The following is a 19,499-nucleotide window of genomic DNA, read 5'->3' on the forward strand; positions in this document are numbered from 1 at the left end:
GCTGGGGCCAACTTGGCCAGGCTCCTCCCAGCCCCAGCAGCACGTGGGAATCCAGCTTCAACTGCATGCTGCTCTGGATGGGACAGACCTGCCCGGGTCGGCACCAGCCAGCACAGGCAGCGGCGGAGCCGTGTGCCACTTGGGACTGACCAGCGCAGGTAGGGGGAAAGTGCAGCTGAGCCCCTGCTGCTCCAGCTGGGCTCATCCTGTCCCGACCAGCACATGGCTACTCCTCTTCCCACACGCACCACATCAGCAACGTCAAGCTGACACAGTGCGTGTGGGAACCTTGTCCCTTCAACAGCCATTAGGAATCTGCTGAGGGGTTAGGGGAGGGACGAGGGGTGGGAACAAAAGTAAAGAATGTTTACTTTCGTTTCCTGTCACAGCACCGCGGGCCGCAGAAAATGCCTTGGCAGTCCGCATGGCGGCCTGCGGGCTATATGTTAGACAAGCCTGGTCTGAAATAAAGTTTCTTTTAATCTATCTTTAGAGCAAATATAATTTCCTTATGGTCAGGTTGGACATTATCCCTATATATCATTTAACCATTTAAATAGTTAAATGATATTTTTATTCATACAGTTCACATTAGAAATGCTTCATTGATGCACTAGATTTAGACTTGTTTTAGTTATACAGAATTCTATGGTGCCATTGGAAACATGGATTAAAGACCTCTAAATTAATGTTATGGAAAACAAAATATAGCTGTTTAAATCTTTTAATGTCACTTGATTTGCTATTGTTTTAATTTTTAAGTAGTATGAATTAATGCTCTAAATATGATAAACATATTGGTAACACCATCAGATTGTTAACCTTAAAATACTCCCATAGAAATGTATTATTGGAATTTCCTCTGAAAGATCACTTGTGTCTCTAGAATCCTTAGGATTATATTGTCTATATTCTATTATTTAATTTGCATGCAAAACTGGCCTAATTTGGGTCATTGCTTAAAATATTCAAATATTTTATATGTTGGAACAGTTCTGTATTAGTTGATGGTAATACAGAGCAAATCCATAATTCCATTTTAAATTTTAAATAGAACATAGCTTTAATGCTGCACAATCTGTATCAAAATCAACATAACATTTTGTTCATACGGAGTACAGAAAGCATCTTACTTCCTCCTTCCCCATCCTTTCCCTTGTTTGGTAAAGGGCTTTGTGTTGTATTGGATGGAAAATACCAGATAAGAAATTATTTGTATGCTGAATCACTGGCTTTTTTCAGGATCCAACTAGCATGTTCAGATCATCCAGGTGATATCATAGATCTGTACATATATGAAGTATGAGGGGAGATAAGGCACAGCATAGCAAACCATACGATATTAAGTAATTTACTTGCAATGAAACCTATTATCTTTTAAACGCCACAAAAGCACTAAAACCTTTGTAAACATACCTTTCCCATGCTGTAACTATGGCAGAAATGTTAGTGCAGATACATTTTATCCAGTATTTAGCTTAGGCTCCTCTTGCCTTTTTCCCATACCTGAAAAAGGGCATTTTGTGCCCAAAATGCTTATCTTAGCATCTCTCCCAGCTATTCAGCTGAGCCAATAAAATATATCATCAACAAAACCCCTTGGTTCTACAAGTATAGTAGTATAGTTAACTGTACTGTTAAAATTGTAATAATGATGGCATGAAGAACGTTGAGCGTGTGGCACTCGAGATTTGCTTATGTGCCATTATGGTCATTACTGGTCCACCAGGAGATGTCATCTGTCCTATGAGCATTTTGTCTCCCCAGCTCCAGCTTCACTTAGTTAAAATGTTTTGTTCTTTATCATGAGAAGTGCAAAAATAGTGGCTTGTCCCTTCTCCTCGCTTCTGCTGGCAGGGTATCCTTGAAGTTATTTTGCCTCCATACTATAAATTTAGTTTTCAGCTCACATGTCCTCAAACTAATTAAGTATTTTTACCCTATCTGTAGCAATGGTTTTAGTGCTAAAATAAGTGGTTACATGAAGTGTCAGAGGGCATGTCCACACATGCAGGCACATAAGCTTGCAGCAGCTCAAATAGCAGTGGCACAAAATTGTGCCAGAGATTTGTGCCTTGGCATACGTGCCTGAACATGCACTTTGGTGTGGGGCAAGTTGTACCATTTGGGACAAACTTACCCTGCCCAGGAACTCCCCAATCTTCCGCCAGAGGGAGCTAGAGGCTGGGGCTAGCACCTATGCTGGGCCCAGCAGTATAAAAAGCTGCCCTGGCAAACAGCTCAGGGCTACTTGCCCACAGGAGCTTCTGAGGCCCTGCCAGTTGGTGTCTGGGGACACTAGCCCCTTGTGCCAGCTGGACTGCTGAAGCAGCCCTAACCTAGAGTGGCCCCTGCACCCCCTACCTACTGCAGGAGTCTGGCAGTGGGGGCTGCTGCCTGGCTGTGACTTGCTGCCATCTGCAACAGCATCTGCCCCCTTGGACCTGCGGCCCCATGGCTGCGTGCTTGCCAGACCCAGACGGGGACCACATGGCTGCTTGTGCTTTGGTATGGGCACTGCAGCAGAGCCACCTGCACCTATGAGTCAGCTGTCAGTGGACCATAGCCGCACAGTTAGCCTTTGTGCAGCACTGCTGCCATGTCTTATTGTGCCCCCACTCTACCATCTGGACAGTTATCGCCAGAAGATGTGCTCGTTGCAGTGGTCTGCTTTGGAACTGTCAAAGTGTGTGTTCCTGGCCTCAAATGGCCAGGAGGTCAGCCACCTACCCAGAGTGCTCCCCCACCCTCCACCCCCAAATCTCTCTCTCTCTCTCTCTCTCTCTCTCTCTCTCTCTCTCTCTCTCACACACACCCCCCTACTGCTACCTCCACCCCTCCCACCAGCCAATCACACACTCAAGTGGTTCCTGGGACCAGAATCCCCCCCTGCCCCCAGGCTGGAGCCACATGCCCTAGCACTGGTGTGGGCACAGGGCTTGGCTGCAGGGGGGCAGTCACCCCTGCAGCCATGGCTCCCATCAGCAGGTCCTGTCCTGTCCCATCTGGTGGCTGGGCATGCAGGGTGCGAGTTTGTGGTGGGGTTTGTGGGTGGGTGTAGAGGTGGGTGTAGGGCTTTTTTCAGGGGTTGGCGGGTGTGTGGCATTTGTGGGTGGATATGTAGATGGGAGGTTTGTGAGGGTGGGGGTTGTGGGTGGATTTGCCCACTGGTGCACATCTTTGGGCAGGATTAGGCCAGCTCTTGCTGCCATTTGAAGCTCCTGGCACTACACACAGGAACTGCGTGCCAGTGGGGGCAAGGCTGGGTCACACATGCTTTCAGGCTGGGATGGCTCCATGGAGGCAGGACCCAACCTAGCCCACTGGTGTGTGGCTCCTGAATGCGGTGCTGGGATCCTTGGGTGGCAGCAAGAACCGGCCTGGTCTTGTTTGAAGGCGCATGCCAGTGGGCTGGTGCCATGTGCTACAAGTAGCCCCTGGATCTCAGGCAGTGCCACGTGCTACCTGTGGGGCTCTGCTAGCAGTGGGCCATGAGAAGCCTGACGGCCCACTGCTGCTGTCTGCTGCTGTTGTGGGGGCCCTGCACCATGTGGGGGGGCAGGCAGGGGACCCACCCCTCCCAAGTAGTCTCCCCAACCCCCACATAGTCCCCCCCTAAAGCCTCCACTCCCACATTCCTACTTACCAGGAACAGAGCCTAGCTCCAATCCACTGCTGCCAGCCTTGCCCCACTTCTATTTCCTCCAGCATGCTGAGGCACACACACCCCTGCTGCCACCTCCACCCTTCCCACCAGCCCATCACACACCCAAGTGGTTCATGGGACCTGGCAGAGGGGGTGGTTCTGGAGCAGCAGAGGCACATGGCAGGCATAGAGATTCTGGCTGCATGCTAAAGTGTCCCTTTGGAGGACTCAGCCTCCAGTTGCTTCAGGGCATGCTCCAAGAGTACACCATGCGCCACTTTTTTCCATCATGGGTTTTTGGGTTTTTTTTTCATATACCAGGATTTCCTGGTATCAGCATTAGAGTCCATGCTGCAAATATGCAGTGCGGGGAACATTTTCATTCCTAGCATGCCTCTTGTGGCATCTCAAACTGCTTTGAGACACCGTAACAGGCACATGCTCACTTGTCTGGATGTGGCCAGAATGCATCTACTCTATACAGAGACATAAGTGACTTGATCAAAATTTCCTGAGACCTTTACACATTTGATTTCCAATTTGTTCCTGGTGAAAAATAAGCTGATTAAAACAATGGTAATATTATTTCTCCAATTATAAGTTAATTATGTTTGATTCAGTAAACTTCTGCTAAATGTTCCATCCTCCTGAGCATGTATGGTAAGGGAGAGAAATTTGTCAGAGCTAGCAGTTCATATCTACATCAAAGAAAGCATAGGAACAGTTAGTCTCATTTCAATATAAGATGATCTTGAATCTCTACAGAGGTGGCTAGCAGCAATATTACGTTTTAACAATTGCAATAAAGGATCTGTTCAACCTTACTATTTATATACAAAGTTAATTCTCCCACAGCTTTTGAACAATCTACTTGAAATTAAATTATTTTAAATGGGATATTCTGAATGCTGAAATAATGGAACAGTAATTCAAAGTAAGAATAAATGTATCTAGCAGCTCCATACTTCTACTACCTATGCTAGGATAACAAAAGGGATCACATCAGAATGAATGAATAAAACCATGAATTCTCAGGTTACATTAAATCTGTCCCACAAGACAGTCCCACAAGACCTTGCTGGCCAAGGGGAAGTAGAAATTGATAACATGAAAGGTGATATGTATAGTGAGGGTTGTGCCACAAACTGTCATAAAAGTGAAGACAGAGAATTTGCAGTTGATACCAGGGAATAAGGAAGAAACAGAGAAGTGATGCCTGGGAAGATGATCTTCCTGCTGTGTTTTGAGGGGTCAAGACCAGAAAGGATGAAAGTATACTAAGAGGTACAAGATAATGACCTGGATAAGAGTTTTAGCTGTGTGGAGGGAGATGAAAGGTGCTTTAGAGGTGTTCTTCAAGATAAAATGGCAAGATTTAGGGACTGAAACCTTTCATAGAGGTACATCAATCTCAACAAAATCTTATTTAGACTTTTTCTGGTCCTGGTTGGAATTGGTTGAATCCTTGGTCAAAGAGAGAGAGAGAGAGAGAGAGAGAGAGAGAGACCATCACCACAGAAAAAAAATAGCCCAGGGTACTCGCTTGTGTTTTCAGAGTGCAAGATTTGAAGTCTGTGCTGGGAAGCATGAATGCATCCATTCCTTTTGAATAATGAACATCAGTGTCACTTAGGTCTTTATGGGAGACAGATAGAACTGCATTGCCTAACTCCTGTTCTGGACTAGCTACTATCTGAGAAGAATCCAGGGCTATTTATCAGGTCCACATGGGTACACTTAGCAGTATAAGTAACAATAACAGCATTTTGCTAGAAGCTGAAGAATAATATCCATTTCCCCATTTAAAACTATGAGCAAGAAAAAGGTAGTTAGCCATATTAGTCTATAAAGATTCCAGTTTCAGGGGCAGCTCCAAAATGAGGAAAATACATAGAGCTATTAAGGAACTTGGCAAGTGTAAGATGGGGAATATATTGGTGTAACACAAAATGAAGGCAAACTATGCTTTCATAGATGTGACTGCTAACTGTTCATCTACCTGTAAAAACAGCCTGGTCCAGCCTAGCTATAGTATCAACCTACAGAGTAGTAGTGATACAGACATTAGGACACTGTGACCATTGTATATTAGCCTATGTTCATAGTTAAGATTGTCAGATTTTCATTTGAATTCTGGGGTTCATCTGCCACATTTTCCTCAAGCGCCATCCCAATCTAGTTATACAAAAAACTAGAACTCTTGGTTCCAAACTGATATCTTTTATTAGACCAACTGGAAAATGGCAAGAAAATTGTCCTTTTCTGTAAGCTTTTGGGATCAAAGTCCCTTCGCCAGGCTCTGGGAAAAGTGTAGATGGTACAAGATGGAACATGCCAATCTGGTGGAAGTCAAACCACACACTTTGTATGTAGTTAGGGCTCTTCCAAATTAACTTGGCAAAACAACCCACTTGGGAACTCTTAGGCTATTTATGGCATTTGCAAACAGGATGAAAGATTGGGTACTATTTACCCAAAGACTATCTAAATGGGTTCTAACAGTATCTAATCATATGATGGCAAGTTTAGTAAAACCTGCTCTTAATGGGAGCTTACAACCTGGTCTGAATCAGGAGGGAAGACAACTGGAAGACAGCCCTCAGGACATGCTAGAGACACTTTTGAGTACCTGATATGCCCTTTGGTTTTGCCAATACTCATGCCACATTCCAGCATTGATGTGCTCTGGGGCATACTGGATCTTTGTTGTGGTTTACTTGAATGACATCCTTATTTATTCAGAGGACCAAACCAACTATGACCACCATGTCTGAAATAGTTTTAGAGGGGCTACAACAGCATGGGCTCTATGTAAAACTCAAGGAATGTGAGTTTGAGGTCTCCTTAGAATTCCTGGGTTCCTTCTTGTGAGCAAAGGGGGTTCAGATGGATCCCTGGAAGGTAGCAGCTGTACACAACTGGGCTGACTCACGAGGCATTCATGTCATCTGAAAGTTTATAAGATTTGCAAACTTCTATCATTGTTTCACCCCCAACTTCTCCCCAGAGGTTTGCCCAAGTCACAGCCACTCTGCACAAACCAGCAAGGTTTCACTAGCTCAGAAAGCTCAGGTGGTTTCTAAATGCTAAGAGGCATTTATATCAGCACCCATACTTGCACACCCAGACCCAGAAAAACCTTTCATTATGGAAATGGATTCATTGGCCGTAGCCATTAGGAATGTGTCATGACTGTGATGCAGTTAAAGAACTCCTGACAATCAAGATGTGATTTGAAACTTAGTACCATTACCCTGAAGGAGCCAATGCCCCATATGTGTGTACACTGAGCATGAAAACTTGGAGAGTCTGAAGTCAGCCAAAATCCTGAATCCCCATCTGTGTTATTAGTTTCTCTTCCTTTCCTGCTTGCATTCATGGTAATATACCGGTTGGAGGGGAAGAATGGGAAAACCAATGCCTTGCCTTGAAAATGCAAATATTCACAGACCTACCTGCCCCAAATGTAGTCCTGCTTTTGGGATTTCCTTTGTGGAACCACATCTCTAGACTTCCTGTCCTCCCTTGGAGCAGCCCTCCCAAATGACCATTTGCCAAAAGATTCCTGACACCCAACAAAAGCACCAGTGCTCCTTCCATCCCTGGAAAGATGAGCTGCTGTTCATGAAGGACTGCTCATATTTCCCTGAAGGACCCCTGCAGCTGGAACCACCCTGGGCCTGCCATGATGCCCCTTGGAGAGGGCATTCTGGCCAAATAGAGACCTTTCATATGGCTTCCAATCATTCTGGTGGCCTCAAATGAGACACTTCATATAGGCCTATGTGTGATCCTACACCTTCTGCAGCAGCATCAAATCTTTCCCGCTACAAACCATTTGTACCCATAAAGGCACCATCAGGACCTTGGGCCCTCATTATAATTGATTTCATAGTCAAATTACCACTATCTTGAGTGCCATAAGACCATTTAATAGTGGTAAATCAGTTCATCAAGATAGTTCATATTTTGCCCTGTTTCCAGATATTTTGGGAACCATTTTAATGATATTCTGTAATTGGAGAGAGTGCTTCATTGGGGCTGGTGGTTTTCTTGGCACCAGAGATATGTTTGCGTTACATGAGAGAGACCATTTGAATTTAGGGCCTTACTTGTTCTCTCTGTTAAGGCAGCATTCTTTTTTTTTTCCTCTCTGGTCTGCTTTTTAAATGTAACAGTAAGGAAAGGTAAAACAAGTAGAGAACTTCCACATAGATTTGACTGGAAAATAGCTGAAAAAAAACAAGTATACTCCAACGTACTTTCTACCCCACTCCTTACCTAGGCATCCCTTTCTGAAGAAACTGCTGAGACCAAAAGTTGATTCCATAGTAAGGATCAAAAGGATACAAGTGCCTCAGCAGTGCATAGGAAAGAGATCCCTTTGCCCCATGCCACATCTGAGGAAACTGAGAAGTTGTATGTGCAAGACTTTCCTTCCAGATAAAAGATCTATGGACATTGCTGAATTATGTTTGGTCTGAAAATTAAAGCAATGTATACAAATACATTGTTAGTTACGAATCCCTGTTTTTTGTTTTAATTGTCAGGAATAAATCCTTTATTCCTATTTGTTGGAAGACTTATTCTTTCATAACTTATTTTACTTTTATTTCATGAAGATAGATAATCACTATAGGGGGGAATTGACTAGACTTCACTGGATTTGTGCACAGAAAGTTTTGGTCCCAGAAACATAATTTGTCCAACCTCTTGCTTTATCATTGGTTTGTTTGGTTGATAAATACTACTGACCTTTCCTCTTCTAGTACTGTTCTCTGTTCTACTATGTTGGAAAGAATAACATGTACTTTCTGAGCACAGCCACCTCCCACTCAACCACCTTCTCTCCTACAAGCAAGACAAAATGACAGAACTTCTGAATGCAGTTAATATATAACAACTCTCTGCAGAATATATGATGATATCTTGTACTTATTTCTACCCAGTTAAAATGTTTCTCACAAATTTGCAAGGAAAAAAGTTTTCTCTTGCGGTACTGTAGAGGTTAGCTGCTCAGTAAGAATTCTAGAGTAAGCCTGGGTGTTGAGATGGCTATTAGACAATGAGGTTTTATGGTATCTCTGAACCAGATTCCCAAGTTGAGCCATGTCCTTTGATTTATTAGTATTTCTTCAAGTGTAGTTGATGGACCACCTGTACCATGAAGTACTTCTGGGAACACCCTGCAAAATTTCACATTTTGGAAAGCAGGAAGTTTGAGGAGGGATTGTGATTCTGTATGATCATCTAATTCATGAAAGGTTGTCTCTTTTTTATGAATTACCATTAAAAGGGCTATAGAAGCGCTGCCAAGTATAGTTACACAGAAAGAAATTCTCATGGATACTGCATAAGAGAGGCAACAGCTGCAGCTCCACAGTTAGGTTGAATTTTGAACTTAAAACAGGACTTAATTTTCTCTGTTACATATAAAAAATTATCTCCACAATTACAGAAATGATTCTTTATATACTGAATGTATATTCTGAAGATATACAAAAAATCTGATTAATTAGTTCATGAAATTATTTTAATTATGAAGTTGCGTACCATGTGGCACACCCAATTACTAAAATCCTGTGCAAGGATTAGAACAAAATATTTCTTTAGATTTATCAGTTATTATTTACTTTTATTATTCCTAACTGCAAGTTTCTCCTTCAGCAGATGCTGGAAAATAATTTTCAGGCAGTTCCACAAAGAGCTGCCCTATTTCCAATTGATTGGCATTTTCTATTTTCTCAGTGTGTTTAAGGCCACAGGATGCCCTCAGAAAAGATAGCTACTGCCTCATTTTGTTTGCTGCTCAAAGTTGCACTCCATCCACTAACAACAAAGTGGGTTGTGATTTTCTCTGAAAACAGGTCGGCTTCACTCCCAGTAGGGATAATTGAGAGCTAATAGATATGTTTAGAGGGCAACTCAGTGGAAGGCAATCTGTTTTCTCTACCCCAGTGGTTCTCAATTGTTTTAGGCTTCAGACACCCCTAGATAGACTCAAGACACCCCTTAGAAAATGCCAGTGTTTAACTTTCACTTTATTTTTTACTATAAAAAAATAATAGAGCTAGTGGCGTAGTAAGGGAGGGGCAACTAGAGCAACCACCCCAGATGCTGATTTGGGGGGGGGCAAAAAAAGCTGACTGTCACCAGTAGCTGTGCAGTTGTAGCAGCAGCAGCAACTGAAAGTTTTCATGGGCCCTGTGCCCTAGGCACCCAGCTGCATCACTTTGCCATTTTGTTCTTCTGTTGTAAAGAACTCAGAAAGATCACACCTAGTCAGACTGTTTTTAACACTGGAGTCCTTTGTGAAAACTCTGAATTTATCTTTGAATCATGTTTGCACACCTAACAGTGCTAACATTGTGTGGCACCCTCCAGAACCCTTCAAAGGGTCACAAAAATCCAGATGGTGATCCAGATAGATATTAAAAAAAGAATTAGTCAACATATACTGGTGAATGTAGCCCTAAAAATGAAAAGAATAATTTAAGATTAATCTTAAATATCTTCAAATTATTTTTAAAAAAATCACCTGGTAACATTCTTTGACTTCCTTGCATAGTATTAATGCATGAAAATTTTAATTAAAAAAAGACACAGAAAAACCACCAAATTCAAACTAGGTCATATTTGAGTTAAGAAGGGTATAGAACTAGGCTAAACTGCAATGAATAAATAAACAAACAAAAAACCAAAAAAGCTCATTAGATGATACTGGAATCATGAGTTTAGAAGGAAGACTAGGCTTTCTCTATCTTGCTTGCAGGCTTTCAAATATTAGAAAACAGCAATCAGGTGGCCCTTTGATCTCCTTTTTTCCAAACTAAAACAAAATCTACCGTATTTTCTGACATACCACAAACCCCATTTTGCACCTCATTTTGGGAAAAGAGAATGATGATAAAAAGATTATTCTGGAGTAGGGGCTGAAGGATGACCACATGGAACAGTTCACTTGACCTCAGCACTGGTGGCTTCAAGCAAAAGCTAGTTTTAGGTCTCTTGCAGCCACTGCCAAATTTGGATTAGTGCTAACTGTGATGCTGCAGAGTGTACTCGATTTCTTCTCTGAGGCCAAAGACAAAAGTAATGTGACCATTGCAGCACCCTCTGGCAGCTGCTCCACTGCAGAAATCTACTTCCCCACGTAAAATATGCTTCCCAATTTAGGAGGTCTCTTTCTCTTGGGAAAGGTGCATGTATTGTTTGGACAAGTCTTTGAAAAATAATTTGTCTTACCTTTAACTTCATTTTCTTATTGTAACTTTAAAATAGCTTATTTACTAGTATACAGGGTGGTGGGGGTGGTGAATAACTGATGGGATTAAAAACTAAGAGGGGGAGAAGTAGAGAAGTAATAGTTATGGAATGTCAAGTGAGGGAAAAGGAACTGAAAGGACCAGAAGATTGCGGGAAGTGTCAGAGAAGACGAGGAGAATTTTATTTCCACCATTTACTCACATATGTGGCAGTAGTTGATCAGTATTTTAGATGGAGTCTTTGGGTGTGTAGTCAAATGGAGATGCAGTATAGTGCAATGGAAGTAAAGGCAAATACATGAGAATTAGAACAACAAAAATATGTAGAAGCTTAAGAAGTCTAGTACTGCTGAGAGTGTCTTCAAGGGGATGGAGGTTTCAGAAAACTTGTATTGTTGCTGATATAAAGCTGTGGGCATAGAACTGGGGGCTGCTGACACCAAATTTCCTATAATTCAGGAAGAGTCAGAGGAAGAAAATGACATGTGGCTGATCATTTGTGCTGATACTGGTGATAGTATGAAGATCAGCAAAAGTTGACTTTTTAAATAGTTTGTTTAGTGATCACATTATTAAATTTCCAACACAGATCCTATATACCTTGTTATAATATTTACTAGTGAGGAAATTTTGTAGTAGCTTGCTAGAGAAATTGGCAGCCAATACACTGACATCAAATTGCTGGCATCTGTTCAGAGCACCGTGATGTTTACTGTATGAAATAATGCTTTCCTGTTCTATTGCTCATGCTGAACATTTCCATTTCAGAGCTCAAATATTGGGTGGGAATTTATATTTTATCTTACATAACACCATTATTGTATTATACCAACTTGAAAAGACAAGTGATGTTGTCAAAGCTTGAAGTATTATTCCAGTATGTCAAAAGCCAGTTGTTGTTTTTTTAACCATAAAAACAAGCTGCTTTTTGCTACCCATCCTCCTAAACAGGTTGCTCCAACTTGGATAAATACATAGGAAAACTCCAGAAAAGATCACTGGATGCTCTGTTAATACTACTGTTGTTGTCAGATTTGTGAATTGAGTGATAATGTGGAAATCAGTGTTGAGGATATGTTTTTGAATAGATATTACGCATGTGCAGAATAGTTCACTACAAACATCTTTCTGGATGAAACAAACAGGATTTGAATAGATTAGTAGCACAGGTGTCATTATACAGTTGTTACCATAGCTATAACACAAATCACTCTCTCAATTTTTTTATTCTACATTAGAAACTCTTGCCATGGCAACAACAGTTCTTATTGAAGATGTAACTCGGTAGTTATAATTTATCTATTACATTTTTTTTACCAGTTTTCCTTCATTTTAATAGGCATTACTCTTTTGCTGAATCTTATTGTCTTGTGAAATAGGCATCAGTGTTGTCAGATCCAGTTCATTTACATAAACAAGAAATTTACAGAATATATTTGAATTCAGCATATTTTTAAAAATAAATTATCCTGTGTTTGAGTGAGAATCAGAAATAGTCATGCGAGTTTGATGAAACACCTGTAATTTGTACTGTGTGCGTGGTGATAGCTGGAAACGAGCCAGCAGAGATATGTTTGCACCCCAGGAAATATACAGTGGTGCACTGGTGTGTAAATGGGGGGCTTGAATTTCAATTTGTTATCTAAATGGCAAGCTGGTAATATGTATTCTAGTGAGTCTGGCCAATATCAATCTGAAGTTCTGAGATAATATAGTTAGTGTCTATAGAAGGGAATGTTTTGAAAATATATTATGTGTACTACACACAGAGCAATAGAATGGTTGTTATTTCCAGAGCAGAGGCAGTCAGATGGATGAGCAATGGATGCAGTGCATTTGAATGTAGTGATAATGTCAAAGATGCTGCAGAGGGGAAAATTGGTGTGTTTTTTGTAATTTAGGCACTGTTTAGTTGTGTGAGCGAATAGAATGGTGTATTAGTAGGAAATACAATATGCTGTATATGAACACGTTCCAGAGTGTTCTTCAAGGTTACAAAGTCTTACTTAAAGGAAATAATTTAATGTAAGCAGAAAGATTCCTCTACATAGACAACCTCCTGGTTAAACCCCTTCTCCACTATTCTCTCTCCAGGGTATCACAACCAGCCCCTCCTATAGATATGTCTCTGAGCACTAATGCAAGGGGATGGAAATCTGATTTGGTGACATTAAGAGGCTGTTCATTAGAAACTGTCTATCATCGCTGTAAAAGGGAGAATACAGTACTTTTACTTCAGTGCCAATTAAACTGGTTGAGATACTTAAAGTTATAAAACACTTAGTGAGGACTGAAAAGATTTGGATGAATCTAAACATACTACAGGATTGAGCACAGTGGAACGAGCTGTTTGAACTGCTTGTATGCATCGTGTGTGCAATGCTACATTAGTTTCTTGTCATACATTTGAAATTAGCCATATCTGTTTAGGAAAATAGCCTAAACAATACTATGGGCAGCTCAGTGAAAACATATTTTCAATACACAATAGTAGTCAAACAAACAAATAAAAAATGGGATAGGAAATAATGTGAAAAATATCATATTGATCAAAACGGAACACAGTATATCCACTGTAAATCATCCCAAAAATGATTACATAGAAATAGCAGGGGACTAGAAAGAGTCTAAAAAAGCACTGCTTATTTTAGATGAGAAAACAAAATGAAAAGAAAAAAAAAGACACATTATATAAGCCTATTTAAAATAATGGAAATGGTAGAGGGAGAATTTCAGGCATTCATATATACCTTTTTTCAATATACATATAATTGAGGCCAAGATCCTAATAGGATTTGCAACAATCAAACATTACTATGGACAGTAAAAATATTTTAGATATACGATGTTAATGGATTATACAACACCTTTTCCTTTGGGCCCTTTGCTAGTAATTGCTGAGGGCTAGCAAGACACTTGACCTGTGGATAGATTAGTCTATGATTTGCTGTCACAGGGTTTCCTGCATATTTCTGTGAGTTCTCTTGCTCTCTGTCTAGTCCTAGGTAAGTTATTGACTAGACTGAGCATGGATCTAGTCCAGTATTGTACTATGATACTATTCCCTATAGTGGTATAACAAGTCGAGTTGGTACCCAGGGCAGATCCTGCAGAAAAGAAGCGGGGTGGAGGCAAGAGAAGCAGTCTTACCCATGCTGGGAACTCCTAAACAGTCCCCGGCTAAGCTGCTGCTGCTTTTATGCGGCATACTCTGGCATACTCCATCTTTCCCTGCCGTTGCTCTTAAAGCAACAGCAGCAGCATCCAGGGACTCTTTGGAGTTCCCAGCATGGGTATGCTGCCAGTTTTGGAGTTTCCAGTATGGGTATGCTGCCAGGATACAGACTCCATGAGGGTGGGAGATTCTGGTGCCCCTCCTAACTTAGTGCCCTTCTTACACACCCTTAATTATGGTAGTGATTGCCTGAACCAAGCGCACACAGAGCTGATGCTGCAGCAAACCAACCTACATCAAAACTGCATTTAAAGTGTGTTAAGTTTCCAAAGTCATGCATTTAACAATGAGGACATGCCAGAATTTAAGTTGCCTGTGCACTCATATTTGGACCTGCCTAAATTTTTCCATGAGATACCTCCCTAATTCAAAGCACAAGGATAAATCTGCTCTTGGGATGAATGAGAATGGTGTAATGAAGGAAATTTATCTGTAGGACACCTGGCCTCATCTGTTGTGGAATTTGGAGGGTGTTTAATGACTGAGGCCAGGGAGTACTTGAAGAGAAAATACAGGTTCTTGGTAAAGGCACTTCAACATTGCCCTGCAGTGGATTCAGTTCCTGTTTCTTCTGGAATTTCTGTGTAAAACTGGGTGAATTCCTTAAACCAAACTTTTCAAAACAGGTGCTAATTAATTATATTCCCTATTTTCTGGGTGCCCAGCTTGAGACACTGAGGTTTGATTTTGTAGTGACTTTGAGCACTCACAGGTGCAACTGAAGTCAGTGGGAGCAGTGTTTTGAACATATACAAGGGAGTACTAAATACACTAAAATAAATCAGGTTATAGGATTTTTAAATTGGGCAGATCTCAGTCTCACCATGCCTTGGCTCCCTGTATCTAAAACGGGCATAATAGCATTTTCTCAGTTCACAAGGAGATTATGAAGATAAATACATTGATACCTGTGAAGCACTCAAGTATTGTAGTAATGATCCCTCTTGAAAATCCTAAAAGAAAATTAATTATTCCATATTCAGAGCAGGGTCTGAAAACAGTGCAGGAAATAGGCTATGGGGCCACACCTAAGAAATGAGGATAAAACAAAATGTTGAAAAGCTTCTTTTTCATTGAGTGCTATCTATTCTGTACACAGAATGAGACTGGTGGTCCGTGGAAAAAAAATAATAACTCATCTTGTAAAGACCGAATCAGCACATAAAAGCAAGGAGGCTAAATAAAGGCTGCAAACTTAGGGCATATCTACATCAAATTCTATGCTAGGGAGCATTGCAGTGAAGCACAGCATGTCTGGTCCATGTATGCTTCACCCCAAAAGAATGTGAGGTAGGCAACTGTAGCTTGATAGTAGACATACCCAAATAAGCATGCCTACAACTGAGAAAACTTGACACTTGCCTAATGATGTACACTGCATCATTTTGAGGTGCAGTATGCACAGCATCTGGCACTCCTGCATTGGTGTTTGGGTAGTGTACGTGTGTCTTTTAATATAAAGTTGCTAAGAAGAATTTTTCCAACTATTTGAGTTGGTCTAATAAAAGATATCAGATTTACCCAAAGAACCTTGTCTGTCTATGTTCTTAGACCAACATGTCTACAACCTATACCCCTGTCTTTTAATATAACATTTTTGTGCAATTTCTTAATATTTTTAAGAAGCAAACTGACAAACTCTGTCTTGTGGTATTCATCTCCCCCCTGCATTTGACTCAGCTTCCTCCTCCGTGCTACTCTGGTACCAACAGGGAAGTCCTGGAGACTACAGGAGAGAGAGACACCTTGCTCTCAGTTCTGGTGGCCATCCCCAGCTTTGCCAGAGTAGCTAGAAGTAGGAATTATAGCTTCACCCCTGCAGCACCAGACTACGGCATCCTCAGTTGTTCTGTGCAATGGCTCATGCAGTCATGTCTCATTAGCTCTAGATGCTATATTGAGAAGCCTGAACATGTTCACTGAGAATGAAGCTGCTAAACCATAAGATGTCTATATTGCATATATACAAGCTGAGATTTTTCCCCCCCAAAGGCTTGTTTATAACTTGCTAAAATGAATTAGGGTTTGCACAGAAAAAACAAAATGCCTATCCCTGACCCAAAGGCCATTCTCTTCTTGCCTTTTCACTGCTCCTATTTCAAACCATGGTGCATTTCAAAACAAATTTAAATAGCAAAACAATTAATTTTTCCTCTAAGCTTGTTCTCAGAAATAAGACATTTTGGCTTTAATGTTCCTGAAAACTTCAGACTAAGGTGGATACCTGCATGGGAAATGTCAGTCCAAAAAATTACAATTTTATGAAGTAATGGATGCTTTGAGGATCTTTAATAATAGGCAGAGCTCCCAGCCCCAAGTATAATGTACCCTACTAAAATGATATTCAGTTAAAATTAACATATTGAATATTAATTGCAGGACTTTCGCTGGATATAAGTGGTAAAAAAAAGAAAAAGAAAGTCTTCACTGAGTAAAATGTGAACGCAAAATATACTTCACTGAAAGTACCATTTTGGGCAAAGTTGGCACAAACCATTGTGTAACAAATGCAGAAGTCTTTATAGGGGCACAGAGTGATTATTGTTTGTTCTTTGTTTTCTTGCATTCCTGAAAGATGGATGCATCAATACTACAAATGTGTTGCTTAGTCAACAGAAATTTACATAAAAAAGGTTCTCATTTAAGGGGAAACTGGATCCTTACTTCAAATATAACTTTACTCACTTTCAATTAAGAATGAGGTCTTGAAGCATTATCATAATGCTTTGTTTGCAAGACCATTCCACTCATGAAAGTGTTACTTGCTGAGAAGGACGTATGATGGGTTCAGAAAACAAGTGTTGCTTCTGAACAGTAATCTGTGCATACATTTTGCAATCCCTAATCATATAAATTTGGAAAAATGTATTAAATAATTGTGAAATGTGGTTAAATCTTGCTACAGGAAGCATTGCAAGCTAAAATTCTGAAAAGCTCGCTACATGTTTTGCTTGCAAAGTACAGTGAAAATAATTCAGTGCTAAGTACACCAAAGTACACACAGACATTTTAGTTCACATTCAATTTCAGTTGTAAATGGTCTAAAAAAGTAGCTCTGGAAGAGTTATAGAATTCTGTTCATTGTGACTTGAACAAAAACACTAACCCAATTACTTAGAACATATATTTTATTTGTCTTCTAATGCACTTTGTGTATTTGGAAAGACTATAACTTACACTGTTGCATTCTGGAAGTCCTAACACTTTAACAATCTTACTTCTATCATTTTAGTGCCTTGCCATTTGATACCTATTAAAGATCATTGTAGTCATTTCCAATTCCAGACTCAGTTATTATTCACCAGAATTTGAACTGCAGAAATATTTTGAAGGGTAAATTTAATTACTCATTGCCAGTCTCCTCCTCTTTCTATATACTCACAGAATTAAAACCATTAAAACCAAGCAAATATAAACCTATATATATATATGTTTTAATTAGCATTTACTTGGCACACAAGTGAAACTAAGAAAAGGAAGGAGAGCATACAGCCAAATTTACAACACTCTAGAGCAAATGATAAAAAAGAAAATGAACAATAATAAAAAGACAACTTCCAATGAACACACTTACCTCCAAGCCAATTAGAGACATCTGGACAGAGGAGTTTTACAGTTATGGTTATTAGGTACAAACATTTTTCCTGTCACAAAGAGTCAAGAAACTAGGCCTATACATAACTGCCACCTCCTTTCAGACTTGTCCTGAAGGTGACATACCACTGAATTCAACTAGCAACCTTCTAGGTCAAAAGAAAACAAGGACTTTCCTTGTTTTTCAAACTTGTCGTCTTGGTGCTCCTGAGTCTGCAGCAGTCATATCTTGTGTCCTATCTTTTGTCATTACATCTCTCATCTTTCCTGTTGCAAAGTGTTCAGGTCTTCCAAAACTAAACTTTAGACCCCTGGCTATAAAAGGAGATATGTAGGGGTTTCTTTTATTTTAAGTATTTCATAACACTTCCTGAGCAATAGACTCTGAGCAAAAGTTGGGGAACTATTTAAACAATTGACAGGTGAGAGAGATGGTGTCATGTATACCAGCTTACCTCCCAAGTCTTAATCTTTTCCAATGCTTGTTTTTTAAATTATATTTTCTTATTTTGGGCAAGCAGGAAGGGCTTTATGGCCCATGCTTTGGTGAACCATGGCATATGACATGTGACTGCCTCACCAAATGGGAGGAAACTGATCATTTTTTTTTCTGCAGTCTATGAAAATGATAAATTGAACCTCTTCTGATAGCTATAGCTGTGGCTTGGAATTTGCACATAGAGATTTTGTATTGTTTTGACTTTCAAGGTTGCAACTGCAGTGTTGCCAACTCTTATGATTTTTGGCACTGTTTTTAAAGTCTACGTTTTGGGACCGTGAAAAACGTAACTCTTTCATGTGTGTGTGTGTGTGTGTGTGTGTGTGTGTGTGTGTGTGAAAGAGCTATGTTTTTCACGGTCCCAAAGCATAGATTTTAAGGATGAAAAGAATACACTTAAAGCACTGTAACTTCTGTTTGTAGAGTCTTCACCATTTTTCTTAGTTTATGTGGATCTAAGTTTCAAAGGGGAAATAAATTACTGAGAAGTATGGGTGTAGGTTATACTCAGTTGCACAGAAATGTACTACTGCTGCCTTTAAAAAAAAGGGAAACAAGGCATAGTTTGGAGACAATAACCACATAAGTGATTTCCTTTTCTTTTTCAGTGATTGTCATCACTTTAAAAATCATCTTGTATTTTACATAAAATAAAATCCAAAGCTTTTTTAATTTTGTAAAAAAATCTAAACATGTAAATGTAAAGTTATGAAATAGCCTTGTAAAAAGAGAACTTGTTAATGGTAAAGTGTTGCTATTAATAAAAAAAATCCAAATTCATTTTACCTGGCCTTTTATGACCTATTTTACAACACTCTTATTTGTATGCATTCCTTCTCAGTGACAAATTGAAGGAGACACTGCCAATTTAATAGGATACAAATGACCTAAAGTACCTTAACAATTTCCCTTTCTACTAGCTCTTTTTTCAGCACTCCCAAGCTGTCTGTGTTTGTTTTCCAATTAATCTAGGCAATTAGTCAAATTATCAAGGAAAAAAAAACAAAACAAACAAACAAAAAACACCCAACCCTTAAGTGCTGATTTCTAACAGACTAACAATGAAGCAGTTCATGACTGTGTTATGACAAGCAATATCTTTTGTTTCTAAACATATGTAAGACCCAAGCAGCATACCAAAGACATTTGCATGTTGAGAATGGTGTAACTATTATAAAGCTACTTGATGAAAACTATAAACAGATAACCCCTTACTATTTTGCAGAGAATCTTTGTCTACAAGAAGTATCCACTGAAAAT

At 40.1% G+C, this 19,499-nt stretch overlaps 1 protein-coding gene across 1 annotated transcript in view; it reads left to right on the plus strand.

Moving 5' to 3' along the window:
- The window catches only part of LOC102373566 (ankyrin repeat and sterile alpha motif domain-containing protein 1B), a 628,604-nt gene that overhangs the window by 448,341 nt on the left and 160,764 nt on the right, over window positions 1–19,499 (plus strand). The window lies entirely within an intron of this gene.

Source organism: Alligator sinensis, unplaced genomic scaffold (genome assembly GCF_000455745.1).
Source record: "Alligator sinensis unplaced genomic scaffold, ASM45574v1 scaffold154_1, whole genome shotgun sequence".
NCBI lineage: Eukaryota > Metazoa > Chordata > Crocodylia > Alligatoridae > Alligator > Alligator sinensis.